Below are 17,715 nucleotides of genomic sequence, written 5' to 3' on the forward strand. Positions count from 1 at the left end.
GTGTCTGGGGACCTTTGGACGCTCTCATGCTATGGGCATGCCAACATCTAGGGACCTATGGATGCTCTCATAGGCTTACAATCCAATGTCCAGGGACATTTTTGTCTAGTTTTGTGCCAGTGTCCCCGGGATTTGAGCCACTTTTTCAGACCCAAATCCCAGTCACTGACCATAATGAAATGACATCTTCAAAGTAGTAGAATAACATGGAAACAGTGATGCAAAATAAATTAGTTGAACAAGCCCTGAACCGGACCCCTACTAACCATGACAGGCATTTTTTCAAACATATCACAAATATGTAATCTACAGGTGTAAATAAAAAATTTAAGCATAGGGATCTCGTACTTATCTTAGAATCGCTAAGAACCATTGTTCCCTCATGTCATTTGTTGCATTATCATCTAATAGGTCATAGATACATTTTCCATTCATTTAAAAGTAAAAACATGATGAGATCCATATATAGTTGTGGTCATAAAACATATACATAACCAACATAGTAACAACATAAATACCATAAATATATCAGCCATAGAATCCACATATAAACCAATACATTTACACATGAAAACCAAAGGGATGAATTTCTCATTAATGAATGTAGAAACCAATTGGGGATGGGACTACCACGTTCCACTCGACCATAGATTGGCTAAGCCAAATCTCTCTTCAGCCAATCACCCCCGTGCCATATTCCAAGCATGAATGTGGGACTCATAACCAACTGAAAAGAACCAAACAAGCATGGATGCTACCAGAGTTCTCCACCTACATTGTGAGGAATTTGAGTGCCTCCTAGTCTCTCAGGCTTTACCGTAATCCATAGTCTGATCCAGGGATCAGTAGGCCCTCGAGATCCACTCTCTAGGCTTTACCATACATCCCATCCCCAGATTACTAGGCCCAACAGAGAGAAATCCACCTCTTGGATTTACCGTATATCCTGTCATTCACAAGAAAGGATTATTAGGCTCACTGAGGCACACAATCCTGGATTTACAGCAACCCACAATATGGCTCAGGGGTTACTAGGCCAGTGGCTTTACCATGATCCATAGTCCGGTTTAGGGACCACTAGGCCGTGTGTTTATCATTTCGAAGATCCACCACACTCGACTTCGAATCCATCTGACAATACAACTCAACCGAAGTATGAGGACCTATCTCATCAAGGCTATCAGGAAATGGCAAGGTTAGGCTGAAAAACATTGTCACACTTGGCAAAACCCATTCCATGACAAAAAAAAAACCACATGCAACGCCATGCATGCCAAATCTAGCAAGGAAAATACACATGCAAATCAATACCTGCAAAGAATCATGTTGTAGCTGCTTGATCATGCTTTCCTTGCTTGATCTTCACTTCCTCTTGCCTTCTTTACCTTTCTTGATCCAATGCCCAAGTGCACCAAGAAAACTCTAAGTGTCTAAGAGAGAGAGAGAGAGAGAGAGAGAGAGAGAGAGAGAGAGCTCCAAAATTGAACTAACAAAAGGTTCCTAATTGATCTAGAGAAGTATTTTCATTAATGAGGCCTATGTTTCCTTCATTTTACATTATGTTCCTTCATTTTCCTCCTCACATGCAACCTGTGACCTTTCACCTCCCTTTTCTCATAATTTCCATTATTCTCATAAATAAATGTGCCAAAAATGCCATTTTTCCTTTCCAAAGTCTTATCCATTAGTTTTGCATTCTGAGGAATGGAAGCCTATGTAATTACATATTTGAGCACATAATTGAAGAGGCCCAACATTGGAAGATGGACCCAGAGACATAGCCCACGAGGGGTGAACTTCGTTATCAATTATTGTTCTGTGTTGTTGTGTATGGTTTATTTGTCTCTATTTATTTTCTACAAATTGAGTATTGAACACTAAAATTTATGTACTTTTGCAACTTGAATAAATTTACTTGCAAATTTTCAATAAACCTTCAAAATTTTAAATTCAAATCAATATTTGTTTAGGGCCTAGTGATCTAGTGGGAATTGTGATATCTCTTGAAGAAACCTGGTTTGGTTTGATTTTGAGTCCCACATTCATGCTTGGAATATGGCACGGGGGTGATTGATTGAAAGAAATATTTGGTTTAGCTAATCTATGGTTGGGTGGTTCTTGGAAGTCCAAAACCTGGTTGGTTTTTGTACTCATTAGTAAGAGCTCCTTCTCTTTGGTATTTCATGTGTTAATGTACTGGCTTATATGTGGATTATATGATTGTGATATCCTTGTTATTTTTGTTGGTTATATGCAAGTTATGAGTATGTTTTATGACAAACTTGATATACGACTCTCCTCATGTTTTGATTAGTAATTGAAATTACAATGAATATATGACCTAATAGATGATAATGTAGCTATTGTGATATGACAACAATGCTCCTTTGCGAATCTCGGATAAGTATGAGACCCCAATGCTTAGATATGTTGTTATGACCTATAGATTGCATATTTGTGACATGTTTGATGAAATGTCTATCATGGCTAGTAGGGGTCTAGTCAAATCATTGATCAAGTGTTTGCATTAGTACATTTTCTCCAATGTTAGTTATCATTTCTAAAATTTTCATGAAGTTCTGGGCAGTGGCCTCAGTCTTGGCCTAGAAAACGTGGCACATAATTCGGGGTCGATGGCATGCCCTTGCTATGGTAGTGACTGGAAGGCTTTGGTTGCATGCATGCCTTTCCATGGGAGCATCTGAGGCTCTAAGACAATGAAAAGCTAAGTTGTCTCAAGGGTTAAGCACCTTGAGGGGTTGGTTACTTCCTGAAGGGTTTGTAGCTCCCGAGAAAGGTCGGTTTGGTTGTGTTTGTTGGTTCCACCTCCTTAACTATACTTGGGGAGTTGAATCACATAATAGTAGCCTCTCGTCACATGTTTACCCCAGTGGACCGGTTAGCTTAGGTAAATGTGGGAGGAGGGTGTTACACTTGGTTATCCAGATTTTCTTCCAAAGGGGCTCGTGAGGTATTCCTAAGAAATGCCTACTGATTTATAAACCCACCTTAATTTGCCATCATCTTCAGTAAATGAGATTCTTTTATCTTGCAAATGTTGTTGAAGAGTAGGTCAGTTACGAGTCGTGCTATCTGTAGGCTAATTATTCTTAGTTTTCCATTATTGCCACTAGGATTGAGGATTGGTTTCTCTCCAAAAATCTGCAACTATCACCGCTCCTTTATATGTGGTATAATCTCTAAGGTAATGAATCCCTACTTCCCGGTCTAAACGTGGCAGTTGTTGTTGTGATTCATCCCAAATTCTAGCAGTGTTTCCATTCTGGATCTCCCAAAAAATATGATTTTGCACTAAAGCCTTGTTTTCCTTGGCCAAATTCCAAATGGATGAGCATGTGGGGAACATAGATGAATGGATTATCACCACTTGAAAGTTGCCATCGCCATACTTTTGGTCCCAAATTTTCTTCCAAAGTTCTGGTCGTCCTTGCACCCATCTCTACCAAAGCATTAATCCCATTACTTTGTTTTTAAAGTTTTATTGCAATTTTTATTTTTTTTTATAATTTTTCTATTTTATAGGCTATTTTTGTTTTTTTTTTCAAATCTTTATGCTTGGTTTTTCTTTTTTGCTTTATGTTTTTATAATTATTTTATGTTTGAATTTTTTTATTTTTTTTTAATTTCTTTGCCCTTTTTTATTTTACAATTTTTTAATGATTTGTTTTATTTTATTTTCTATTTAATTTTAATTCTTTTAATTCTTGTTTTGTTTTGCTTTAATTTTTATTTATTTTGTTATTTTTTTATTTTTTTGTTGTTGCACGGGTTGTGTCGATGGTTGACTAGTAACCCGACCCCACTATGTGTCAATTTGGTAGTTAATTTTTAAGTGTTTGTTACAAAGATTGAGTCCGCCCGCATTGTACATCAATTTGATGGTTGATTTTTAAGTTTTCATTGCAACGGGTCAAGTTTGCCCCCACTGCGTGTCAATTTATTGGTTGATTTTTACGTTTTTTTGCAATTTGTCAAGTTTTATTTGATTAAGATTTTAAAAGAACTATATGTTTAACATTTAAAAAAATTACTCTTGGTATAACAACTATTTGATTAATATATTCATTTTAAAGATTTTTTTTAATCATGATATTTGGTTTTGAAATATGTTGAAAATTTAAGGTTTTTTATGATCATGATATTCGTTTTTAATTCCATGGTTGAAAATTGTTGAAATTTTAAGGTTTTTCAAAGTCATGATAATTTATCTTTAACGCCACGGTTGAAAAATATTAAAATTTTAAGGTTTTCCGGAGTCATGATATATATATATATATATATATATATATATATTTTAACTCTATGGTTGAAAATTGTTGGAATTTTTTGGTTTTCTGGAGTCATGATATTTTTTCTTCGTTACCATAAAAAACTATTAGAACTTTAAGGTTTTTCGATGTCATGATAATTTACTTTTAATGTCAATGCTTAAAAATTTGGAATTTTAACAGACAAAAAAATCCGTTGATGCAACATCAACACTTTTCAATTTCAGGGTGCTTTTTCATGTTTATTACTAAAAAAATTAAATTTTAATGCCATTATAAAAAAAATGAATTTTAATCCAGGAAAAAATAAGTGTTGATGCAACATCAACACTTTTAGTTTTTGGGGTATTTTTTCATATTTATTGCACAAAAGATTTGGTTTTTAATGTCATTGCTAAAAAAAGTTTGGAATTTTAATCGGGAGAAAAAGTACTGATGCAACATTAACACTTTTTATTTTTGGGGTATTCTCTTATGTTTTTTGTGCAAAAATAGGGATATTTTGGGCTGGAGTTCTCGTTTTGAGGTTACAATCCTCATTAATTTGGTAACTTTGCTTTCAATATTCACATTCTCAACTTCACACCTCATTGCTACAAGGTGGTAACATATATTGTATGAACGTTTTAAGCACTCATATATTCTCCACATTTTGAGATTCAGATCTCATTGCTACAAAGTTGTAACATATATTGTGTAAATAATCTAAACACTCACATACATAAAGGAGGCACCACTTACCTAACAAATATTTTACACATTTTGCGCCTGCATTCAAAATGAGCTTATCTGCCAACACCTTATGCTCACACCTAGTACATAGTTGGTAGAAGCTTCTACACCATCCTCGCTCTAGGAGACACCGTGAACAAACTGTGTAATATGCCACCATACAACTCCGAGAAAAAATCACACACATCATGCAACTAGTAGAACGACCACTGTATAGCTTAGAGAAGAAGTTGTTGACATGATGCAAATAACAAAACGATCACCCAAGACAACAATATGAACAAAATTGTTTTATAACGAGCTCCCCCAAAAAGTAATCAAACATGCATTGACAATGTGCATGGTAAACACTGTAATGCCCCACTTAAATCTTATCCTACAAATTTTGTTAATATTTACATTATCTGAAGATATTGAGAAATATTGGTTTAATATAAATTTATGATTTCCATTATTCAAATTCCCCACTTACCTTCTCAAATTGAATATTATGTAGGATATGGTCTCCTTCCATTATTTCAAAATATATGTAATCATGTCACATTCCCCAATGTACCCTCACATTTACTTGGGAGAAGACATAGTCCTCTCCATCTTATCATCAATATATATTTATTCATTTCACATTCCCCAATGTACCCTCACATTTACTAAGGAGAAGACATAGTCCTCTCCATGTAAGTACATTTCACATTCCCCAATGTACCCTCACATTTACTTGGGAGAAGACATAGTCCTCTCCATCTTATCATCAATATATATTTATTCATTTCACATTCCCCAATGTACCCTCACATTTACTAAGGAGAAGACATGGTCCTCTCCATGTAATTACACTTCACATTCCCAAATGTACTTTTCAGGTTTACTTGGGAGAAGACATGATCATTTCCCATTAAATTCTCAATTTTATATTCATGTCACAATTCCAAATGTACTCCTAACTTACTTGGGAGAAGAGAAGTCAACTAAGGATGGATGAGAAGTTAATAACATTAATGAGAGGTGGTTGAGGAAAGAGGGTATAAAAGGGAAGGGGGAAGGAAGAAAAGGGGGGGTTGGAGTCTTGCTTAGGATTGTGGGGGGTTGGTTGTGATTGTTTGGCCTTGTTATGATTTTGGGAGACCTTGGAAACCTGTGGAGGTTTCTTGGGTTTGAGAGGAGGAAAGTATCATTATCTAGTTTTGCACATTCTTATTGAGGACACACTATATCTGGTTGGACTTGGGCACGGAGGGCTAGGGAACCTGTGGAGGTTTCCTGGGCTAGGAATTTGTTTCCTAGTTGGCTGGGAGGCAAATCCGGTTGGGTCGGTCAGAAGGAGCGTTCAACTGGAGCTATAAGACAAAGGTATCATCATCAACCGTCGGAACAGGTATTTTTCATGGACTACTCTTGTCAAGTTGATATCAATGGAATGCTCACCTTAACCTATGTTGCTTACGATAAAATGATAAGATGTTAAATGTTTAAAGCTATGTGAGAAGACCAACAAGTTCTTTTATTTTTAACTTTTAAACCAGCGGGAAAATAGATATATTAGTGTATAATAGGTTGAGGCTCTCATAATAGAAAACATGCCTTTACACATGGTATCAGAGCTTTGGTTCAAAATCTGGACCCAAAGCCCACTAAACCCCAATTAAGAGTGTTGTTAAGTATTGCTCCAATATAAATTTCTCTAATTTTACCATTCTCCTCTCCTTGTAAGAAGAAAAACTCTAGCTATTCTCGCTTCCAATGTAACATTTCTGAAATTTTATGTATTCTCCTCTCCCGATAAAAATAAAAACTCTAGCTATTCTCGCTTTCTACATGTAACATTTCTTGCATTAAGGGTTCCCTGTATTATGAGTGCAAATAAGTTTACCGTATAATAATTACTAATTTGGAAATAAATACATGGGGTGTCTTTCTCGTCCCCTCAGTTGAAGAATGGAATTGGCATAGACAATCCTACCTTGTGCAACCTCCAACTTAGCAGAATTTCATCACATACTTAAAAAGGAAGAGCATGTAAATATTCATGCACACTCTAACATCAACATCAATGGCGATGCCTATCTCATCCATTGTCGTAGCCCAACTGTAGCTTCCACTACCATTAAATGCAAAACCACTGACAAACAGAAACAGAAACAGAAGCCAAACGCCGTTATTGATACTTACGAAGGTGTGGCTTCATATTTGCAAGCTTGTACACATATTCAGATTTGGGTTTCATGGAAATATTTTCTTGCTAAGCAAACTAATAAACCTCTATACAAAGTCGACCGCATGAATTATGCACGACTGGTTTTTGAAAATTCCCCTAAACGGGACTGTGTTTTATGGAATGTGCCCATCAGAGGGTACGCCATGAATGGACCCTGTGAGGAAGCCCTCCTACTCTATTCCCAAATGCGGCAGAAAGGCATACAACCCGATGAACTCATTCTTCCCTTTATTCTGAAGGGGATGAAGGTTCATCATTTTATAATAAGAGCCGGATTGGATTGCAATCTATTTGTGGGGAATGCCCTTCTTGCTCTATATGCAAAATGTGGAAGTATAGAGAACGCACGCCAAGTGTTTAACAAAATGTGTGAGAGAGATTTGGTGTCATGGAACTCTATGATTGTTGGATATTCTCAGAATGGACATGCCTATGAGGCATTGACGCTTTTCCATCAAATGCTGCTAGAGGAGGTGGTACCGTGTCCCGTTACTATGGTTAGTGTTCTCCGAGCATGTACATAGGTCGAAGCTCTTCAACGAGGTAAGTGTGTGCATAGTTACATGATTAGAAATGAGATTGAGATCAACATCTTTGTAGATACCTCCCTCACAGATCTCTATTCAAAATGTGGTCATATTGCTTCACATGTTAAATCCTGAAATGCTTCAAGGAAATTATACTCTAGGTGCTTTTTTTAATATTTACATTTAGCATAGGCTAAACTATACTGATTGTCAGCTTTGACATTGCAGAAAGCATTACTTTGTTTGACTCCTTCCCACAGATTACTTTTATTTTTTTCTTGCAACTGTTCTCCCCATCTTTCAGCTGCCAAAGATGGTTCCTTCTGTCCTGTTATCATGCCATGTAAATCTGTAAGGTTGAGGACTTTATTCAGGATATAATACAAAAGAATTCAAGTTTCACTCCAGCCGCTGGACATCGGAAATATTCAACAGAAAGGTTTAGGATTGTTACCAAAATTAGTATAAAAACAATGATGGATATCTCCTGCTTTAAATCTGATAGACATCATTCCGAAATTACAGCTTTGGAAAAACTTTAGAGTGTTTTGTTTCATAGCAGTGAAATCAATTTTCTGTTTTCACAATAATCCTCATATTTTTCCTTTACCTTTCATGTTATTATCATATCTTGTTATCGAGTACCGTTTGTATCTTGGGTAGTTTGATAAGATTCATGGGTCAACCAAGCTTAGGTATTCTGTTCTTAGCTTTGTAAAAAATTGCAATATGTTATGCCATTCACCCTTTATTTGATTTGTCCTAAAAATGGGCAAAACTTGATATTTTGAATCCATATTACGATTGATTCGGGAGGTAACTTTAAATATAGCCAATACATATTCAGTTCTTTTCATTTGTCATTTACAGTGGATATAAACTTTCCCATTTGTTTGAGGGTAAGTGCACATATGTATCAGAAAATACCCATTGTTGCATTTTCCAGGGGAAAAGGGTTCTAGGCTTCATATTTATCTTAACCAAGATTTTGCCATCCCATATTTTGATTTCTGAGGGTTTCCTCCAAACGCTTTTATGAAATTTATTGTTTATGTGCTACAGAATCTCCTCTGCATTACTCGGTTTATTTCATGCTTTTGTGTCTCTGCAGCTTGTCTGAATCTCTTCATTAACATTTCTGCTTTAGTTGAGAATTCCTGTTATGTTATCACTTATAACTACTTCTGTAATTCCATTCAAAATTAAATGCCATACATTTTACAATTTAGAATTTAAATGCCTTCATTATTGCCTGGGTCTCTGCCCAACATTTAAGATGTTTACATTACGAAATCTTTTCTAACACTTTTTGAAACGTGATTTTTGACAGCTAATGAACATAATTTTTGCTGCTAAGAGTTGAGCCTTGTGACATTTTTTTGAAAAAAAATTGAGATTACTAAATATGTTTTCTAACCACACTGGTAATCTGACAACCATCAAAAGGATACTCATGATGTCATCTACCTATATGTTTATACTGATAGGCTTTATAGTATCAATTTTGTCAAAATATATTATGTTCAAGATATGCCTGTTTTGTTGTTTTGGTAAAGGGGAGGATTTCAGTTACTTCATTGTAAGATAGGACAATTTCAGTGTTGTCAGTTCAGTTATTGATTTCCTTAGTCTGACAGATTGGCAGTCTTGCTCCTCATGTTATTTCAGGGTGCTGCATTTTTTAATTCAACAGGACATGTAAGGTCCAATTTTTTTTACTAATCTATTGTCCAGGACTTATTGAGGATGTGTGACTACCACATAGCTTGGTTTCCCTCTGTGGATAGATAGCATTTGAGCGATATGGTTTATAATTTTTGTTTGATTATGTGATATCATCGGATTAGGGATGGTAGTACTTTAAAGTGAAAAATGATATTCTTCCAATTTTGAATCTAATGTAGTTGACAAAGACAAGTGAAAGATGCAATGGTTGATTTCCATTTGACACGAGGGGTAGTCTTTCCAAGTTAATTTTTTCAAAGCTACCATGGCCACGACTGGGGTCAGAGTATTATCAGTTCTATTGAAGTGGGGTCCTGTAGTGGTTTTATTAGAATTGAACTGGTATCCTGACAATATTTTCTTCGTGCAACAATGGAGACATCTGACTAAACCACATCTGTTTCTTTAGGATTTGAATTGTAACATCATTTTGATTGGCATGCTTGTGAGTGCTGTAAGCAGTACCTTGCAGATTCACAACATGAATGGACAACTAAACATATAATGGTGTGTGCACTTTTTGTTGTCGTGAGTACTAAATTACATGGTGGAACATGGAGTAAAAGGGAAAGGAGAAAAATAAAAAAATTATTCTTGTTTTTTTTTATCCTGCTAGCATGTCAGTGACTTGTGGGGATTAGCCTGTCTAAGAAACCAAACCCAAGGGCATCTAAGCTGTCAAAATCACCCAGGGATTGCACATGATCTGGTTGATGCCAACTTTTGACATGACTAGATTTTAGGTGTCTCCTCCCAGCTACCGCAGAGTTTTGAACCTGAGTCACGTTACAAAATTTCTAAAATTGTCTATGGACATTTGGCAGCATTTGTGGCAAGAAAAGGTTTAGAGGGAATTCTCGGTACTGCATTTTTCAGGCCATTTTATCTTTTCTTAAACTAATGTAGAAGAATATAAAGTTGAAAATCCATATATTTTAAAGAAAGGTTCAAGTCTAGTTAGTGCATTGCTTTGCTTTTGTATAGTAAAAGGCTAAAAAGGGTATTGAATGCATCCCCAAGTAAGAAGCAAAGAAGGCAGAGGGACTACAGGTCACTTTCCTTGTTGCGCTGGGCAGTCTAGTAAGTTTTTGGAGTCCTAAAGCTTGTTTATGCACTATAGGCTGCCAGCTAATAGGACTTGATCTTTCTTGGCAGATACCAACACTTGGGCACAACCAGAATTCTCTGCATGTACCCAGAGTTTAAATTGGGTACCATAAAATAGCATAGACCTTTTTGCTTTGAGCTGGAGTTCAAACAGAATCTTTTATTCAGTGGGCAAACTTTAGGCAAAATTCTCTGTTGTGATATGTCGAGGTTATTATAACCTTAGCAATGGCAGCAGTAGTCTAAGTAATATTAATGATGGTTGAAAGTTCTTAGAGTGTTTGAAAATGAGTGTCTTAGTTTAATAAAATATGAAGATATTTATGTTGAAAGATTTAGTTCGTTATTCTGATGGGTTGGAAGCTACTTTTGAAAAATACATGGGGTATAAAGTTATAAACTACCTCTTAAGAAGGTAAAATTTACATTGGGCATGGAAAATTAATAGCATAATGGTTTCCCTCGGAAGAGGAAAGAAGAATGACCAAGCTGGAGAATGGAGCAAAGGAATCACTTTCTCTGAACATGAATTTCAACAAGTAAATATGGAATGGGGGCCATGCAAGTTAAGAGCACAGAGTAAACATTCATGATCGATTCCGGATAATTTGTATTTGTTCCTATGTAAATCTGGGCACAGTACGAATTAGGCTTCGGTAGGCATCCCTTAGTTATTTGGCATGTTGTCATGGAGATGTGGGGTAATGTGTGCTTATGAGATACTTCTTCTGGTTTTATGTGGAATGATAATATCACTTTTAGCATTCTTTATTAAATCATTTTTATTGGCAGGCAACCAATTCTGCGTATGAGAGGTTTATAGATTTAGGGTAAATATAATACGAGATGTGGCTCTGTGAAATGAACTATTTTGTCTCATAATCCCTTCATGATTCAACACCTTCATTTTGCTCTCTTATGGCTATTACAGTGGTCATTGCTCTCTTGCACTTTGGAAACTTCTAATTATAACTGGAGATTTGCCATGACGATTGAAGGATTGCAATGCCTTAAAGGTTGTTCCTAACATGTGGCACCATAGTATGGGAAATTTATTTTCTTTGGTTGTTAAAATATATCTGGTTCAAATATGGTAGGTGCCTAGATTTCAAGGGCTGGCAAATTGGTCAGTCTGTTTATACATTGTATATAGCCTAAGATATATGCTTCTCACGTAGTTTTCAAGAGGGGTGGCAAATCACTCAAGAAATCAATGGTGTTTCACTGTGAAAGACTATCTAGGATTTTATTTAGTTCTTTTGTGGGCAACCTGTGCTTTTGTTCAAATTTGAATGTATGTTGTGGCTTCAACATTAGAGCATATATGATCTAGTCACTAGGCTTCTTGGCTAACTTGATTTGGATAGAAGTATTATTTTCTTTTTAACGGAAATAAAGATTCATAACGATAATTTAAAAACAGCCTCAGCTTTAGGCATATAATTTACAGAGCGATATGGGTTACTCAAAATTCCTTGAGATTATTAAACAAATCCAAGTTGCAGGAAATGTGTAGTATAGGGTTGTATCATTCATTAAACACATGTCGTATAGCCCTGAAATGTGTTTTCAGCTGAACAAACATGACTAGGAAATGCATTTCGTACAATTGGAAATGCTCACTATCAGAAACGCATTTGCAGATTGTATTGGCATTATTATAACCAAAATGGTTTTGCTGATTTTTTTTTTACTCAATTTTCACCCTGATAACAAATAATTTTAAATTTTTAAAATAAAATTGATAGAAGGGAAAGAGAGAAAATGTCAATTTTTACTCAAATTTTTATCACTATTGTTCATTGAATCCCAGATTATTGGACAATTGAAGTTAGCACAACTTATTTATTGCATCGTAATTGAAATATATTAGCACTAAAAATTAAAATTATTAAACTAAGTCTCGGATTACTTTATGAAACTGTACAACTTAACCAAAGATGGTCAAATTTAGACTTACCAGAACCTTTAAAAATGACTGACATTGATTTGAAGGCAAATGCTTCCTCTATGAATTTTAAGCGATGAGCATCCACAACCTATCAAGAGTTGGGACAACATTTACAGTGTATATTGTTCGCATATACCACCCCTCCTAAGAGAATGACCTTGAGGCTCAACCACTGAACAAACAATTGCCTCCTTGTGGGGTGAACTGAACCCTTTGGGAAACAACCACATGATGTAGGAGGGATCTCGAGCCCAAGTCTCCACTGCCCCACTCTCAGTGTCCCAGCTCACCTCTCATGGTTATTGACGGAAACCTTAATACAATGCAGTTGGCGATAACTACAAACTTATGGATATATGATAAATTAGCTCCATTTTCATGGATATATGATAAGATCTAAATTTATTAGAGGATGAACCTGTGGGGAGCTATTTCTCTGTTGCCTATGTTAATGATTTTGTAATTGTCTAATAGTAGAGGCTAAATTTGCAATTAGACTTCTAATATTCACTCTTAAAGGTATTTTACTTGTCATCGAGGATATAAGGTTTGCCCTTCAAAACAAAAGAGTGCCATATTTAAGTTATGGAAATATTATTTCTTGATAAACACAGGGTTTGGTGATTAATGTATGTTTCTATCTGGCATAAGTTCATCTTTATAGTTCTCTAAGCACTAATGATATTGATGGTGGCGTTTGTGATGTTCTCTGTTTCGTATAGCTCAGATGTTATCTCTGAACTTTTGAATGTTGCATTAGATTGTAATGCTTGTAAAATTTGGAATTCTTATGGTGCCATTAGAATTTGATCTTGGACAAATTTTCATAGATGTTGAAATTAATGATATAGGATTTGGCTTTTATTTTCTTATATTGGGAATTAACCAATATAATTGGAATGGAAGTTTCTGTTCTGTTTTCCTACTGCTGTCCTACATTTTATATCTCTGTTGTTCCCATAATGCACCCATTTCAATGTTCCTAAACATCACTAGTTGGGTAGAGGAGCATTTTTCTATATGTGGATCTACGAAGACCAAGTTTGTGGATTTTTCTATTTGACAAATGCTGATGCAAAAAAAAAAAAAAAAAAGAGAAAAAAAAAAGAAAAACAAACAAACAAACAAACTCTTCATGCAGACGCAACTTCACATAGACCAATATATCTCTGATTTTTTTAAAAGAAAAATTATCTTATGTAAACTAGATTTTAATATCTCCCAAAAGAAAATAAAAAAATAAAAATCCTCTGGTGCCTAATAAGCTACTCCAAGAGTCATTCAGAAACCCTGGAATGCAGTCAATGAAACTTAAAGTTAGCCCTAACAAAAAATGTTAACGGGCTTCTTTGCCAATCCAGTCAATCTATAAATTTGATATTTGTTTTACATGTTGTAGCCGTCATTACAAAGTGGTATTAAGTTTAGATTCCATGCTATTCTTTTCCTTTATTTTTAAGAAAGGCCTGTTATTGCAACTCATTCCATAACAGTGCATCTCTATTTAGTAATAATTTTTTTTGTTTGTTTGTTGGACACCCTGGAAATCTGACACTACAAAGTGATGTTTATGAAATTGGAGTAGTTCTTCTCGAGCTACTAATCGGTCGCAGACCTCTAGACTTAAACCAATCCCTGACTAATAAGAACCTTGTATCATAGGTACATTGTTACAATTCTCTGTTTATAAGCAGTTTGTTTCCCTTCCCTGTTTGAACTGATGGAAGACATTGCCTATAGTGTCGAGAAACCCTAGATTATATGTATGCCTGTGGTGTTAGGAAAACCTAGATGGCCTAAAAGATCTTTTTATTTTGATCTTCCTATATTAACACATGTGCTCTTATAACAACTTGTGCAGACTTCCCAACCATTGGCAAGAATGTGGGTATCTAATAAGCGGAGTTACCTTTAAGCCTTGAGCATTGCCAACCCAAAATTAACATATTGAATCAGTAGATGAATGATGAATCCAATGCAGAGCATAGACACAAATTTTTAATGTATTGAAAAAAAAAAGTAGTCCTTGCTAATTATTGTGCAGTACTTCTTTGATTTAGGAATCTAGGATCTTTGTCATTAACAATAGCATAATCCTTCTCAATTATTTTGTTTTTGTTCATTTGATCTAGGATCTCTGCTAGTAACTTTCCTTAGTTTCCTACTCTCTGTATCCTAGCATTGCGACTAGCTAGCATAGCAAAATATCTCTTGGTCCATTCAAATTTAGATTATGTGATTTTCATTGGATGGCAATTTCTTAGGTCAGGAACAAATTGAAGGAAAAGAGAAAGCTAAAAAAAAAAAGTTATAGATTCAGGGGTGAATAAAGATTCATATAGCATGGAATCTATGTCATAGATCTTGACGTATTAAAGAAATTATATGCATGAAACTTATACTAGCGCCTTCTAGTGGAATTGATAGTGCACTAATCTGTTGCTTGCCAATATTTTGGTTGGTACCACCTTATAGCATATCTGAGTTCAAATGCTATTTTCCATGGTGGACAGTTGAATCTGTTTCAACTCTAAATGTTATCAAGGGGTTTCACAAGGTTGTCACATGATAATCTGTGATGCCCATTTTGACTTAGATAGCTACCCATGCTAGGGCTCTACTTTGTAGTTCCATGTTATCATTTATGAACATTATGTAATATTGATGCATTGGTTGGACACGTGAAACTACTTATATGAATTAGTTGATAGATTGATATTAATGATAGAAATGGTTGATGTATGGACTACATGTATGACTCACTTAGTGATGGACTATCTAGTGCGTAACTTATCAGAATTACTTTGGTTCATATATAGCTCAAGTGGATATGATTTATTTAAATGAATGACTTAGCGAGAATTCTTAGATTGACACATGGATACTAGACTTAGTAATGTGATGATTATATGTCTTGTTGTTATATAAATGCACGAATGAGAGGCTAACCCGCAGGGGAAAAGAACTATGTGATAGCCAAGAGGGAAGGATGAGACCTCTCATGAGGAAGGTATAATGTACATTATTTTACTTCATTGGTATCTACTTGATATGCACTTTTATGACACGAGAAAAAAAAATGCAAATGACAGGTGGCAAGACGACCTGACTAGATTATTCGATGACAAGTCCAACCAGCTCTGTAGTGTGGTCCATGCTCTGAAGGAGGGGTGGAGGTGTTTCCCACCGTGTATCCTCCGAAACCTGGAATCGTGGGGAGGACAGCTGAACGCTCCCCCTAGACGTGTGATGACGATTGCCAGATTCCTGCTGGGGAAAGTTTGGTCGAGGTATTCGACGCTTCCACCATGTCGGTTTTATCAGTGGTCAGTACGACTTTTGCCACTGATAAGGCAACAGAGGACGGATAGGGCGGGAACGGAAGTAGGCCAGGGTGGATAGGAAGATATAGATCAGTTGGAGACTCTTGATGGGAAGTAATGTCATTGTCTGACTTATCGAATTTTAATGCTATAACTCTCTCTGGTTTGCTATGCTTTCAAACTCCTTGTATCTTTTCATTCTAACTTCGGGACGAAGTTTTCTGAAGGAGGGGTGTATGTAATGCCCCACTTAAATCTTATCCTACAAATTTTGTTAATATTTACATTATCTGAAGATATTGAGGAATATTGGTTTAATATAAATTTATGATTTCCATTATTCAAATTCCCCACTTACCTTCTCAAATTGAATATTATGTAGGATATGGTCTCCTTCCATTATTTCAAAATATATGTAATCATGTCACATTCCCCAATGTACCCTCACATTTACTTGGGAGAAGACATAGTCCTCTCCATCTTATCATCAATATATATTTATTCATTTCACATTCCCCAATGTACCCTCACATTTACTAAGGAGAAGACATGGTCCTCTCCATGTAAGTACATTTCACATTCCCCAATGTACCCTCACATTTACTTGGGAGAAGACATAGTACTCTCCATCTTATCATCAATATATATTTATTCGTTTCACATTCCCCAATGTACCCTCACATTTACTAAGGAGAAGACATGGTCCTCTCCATGTAATTACACTTCACATTCCCAAATGCACTTTTCAGATTTACTTGGGAGAAGACATGATCCTTTCCCATTAAATTCTCAATTTTATATTCATGTCACAATTCCAAATGTACTCCTAGCTTACTTGGGAGAAGAGAAGTCAACTAAGGATGGATGAGAAGTTAATAACATTAATGAGAGGTGGTTGAGGAAAGAGGGTATAAAAGGGAAGGGGGAAGGAAGAAAAGGGGCGGTTGGAGCCTTGCTTAGGATTGTGGGGGGTTGGTTGTGATTGTTTGGCCTTGTTATGATTTTGGGAGACCTTGGAAACCTGTGGAGGTTTCTTGGGTTTGAGAGGAGGAAAGTATCATTATCTAGTTTTGCACATTCTTCTTGAGGACACACTATATCTGGTTGGACTTGGGCACGGAGGGCTAGGGAACATGTGGAGGTTTCCTGGGCTAGGAATTTGTTTCCTAGTTGGCTGGGAGGCAAATCCGGTTGGGTCGGTCAGAAGGAGCGTTCAGCTGGAGCTATAAGACAAAGGTATCATCATCAACCGCCAGAACATGTATTTTTCATGGACTACTCTTGTCAAGTTGATATCAATGGAATGCTCACCTTAACTTATGTTGCTTATGATAAAATGATAAGATGTTAAATGTTTAAAGCTATGTGAGAAGACCAACAAGTTCTTTTATTTTTAACTTTTAAACCAACGGGAAAATAGATCTATTAGTGTATAATAGGTTGAGGCTCTCATAATAGAAAACAGGCCCTTACAAACACTTGGCCAATGCACCTACGAGCAAAATAAGTAGAATTAATGGTTGCAATTATCACATTACCTTTTAAAATTTCATAATATGTATTACATACTAACTAACGATGATATCTTATTTTGAACACCTGACCAATGCACCTACAGAGAAAATAAATAAAATTAATGCTTACAATCATCACATTACCTTTTAAAATTTCATGATATGTTTTAGATACTAACTAATAACTATAGTTAATGATATGTTGTAAATAATAAGTAATCATGTATAATGATCACGATTATACTTTCCTTTTAAAAGTCCCGTACATTATAGCTATTGTCTACTTGTATCTTTTGTTAATGACATCTATATGTATTTCAAACAAAATGTAC

The 17,715-nt window shown here is 35.6% G+C and overlaps 1 pseudogene; it reads left to right on the forward strand.

Annotated features, from left to right (window-relative positions):
* Window positions 1–7,298: 7,298 nt before the first annotated feature.
* LOC149176443 (pentatricopeptide repeat-containing protein At4g21065 pseudogene) lies at window positions 7,299–7,760 on the forward strand (annotated as a pseudogene).
* Window positions 7,761–17,715: the final 9,955 nt, after the last annotated feature.

The sequence above is a fragment of the Pinus tabuliformis genome, chromosome 4_1 (genome assembly GCF_031772625.1).
Source record: "Pinus tabuliformis cultivar Carrire ecotype Pingquan chromosome 4_1, CPIR1, whole genome shotgun sequence".
NCBI lineage: Eukaryota > Viridiplantae > Streptophyta > Pinopsida > Pinales > Pinaceae > Pinus > Pinus tabuliformis.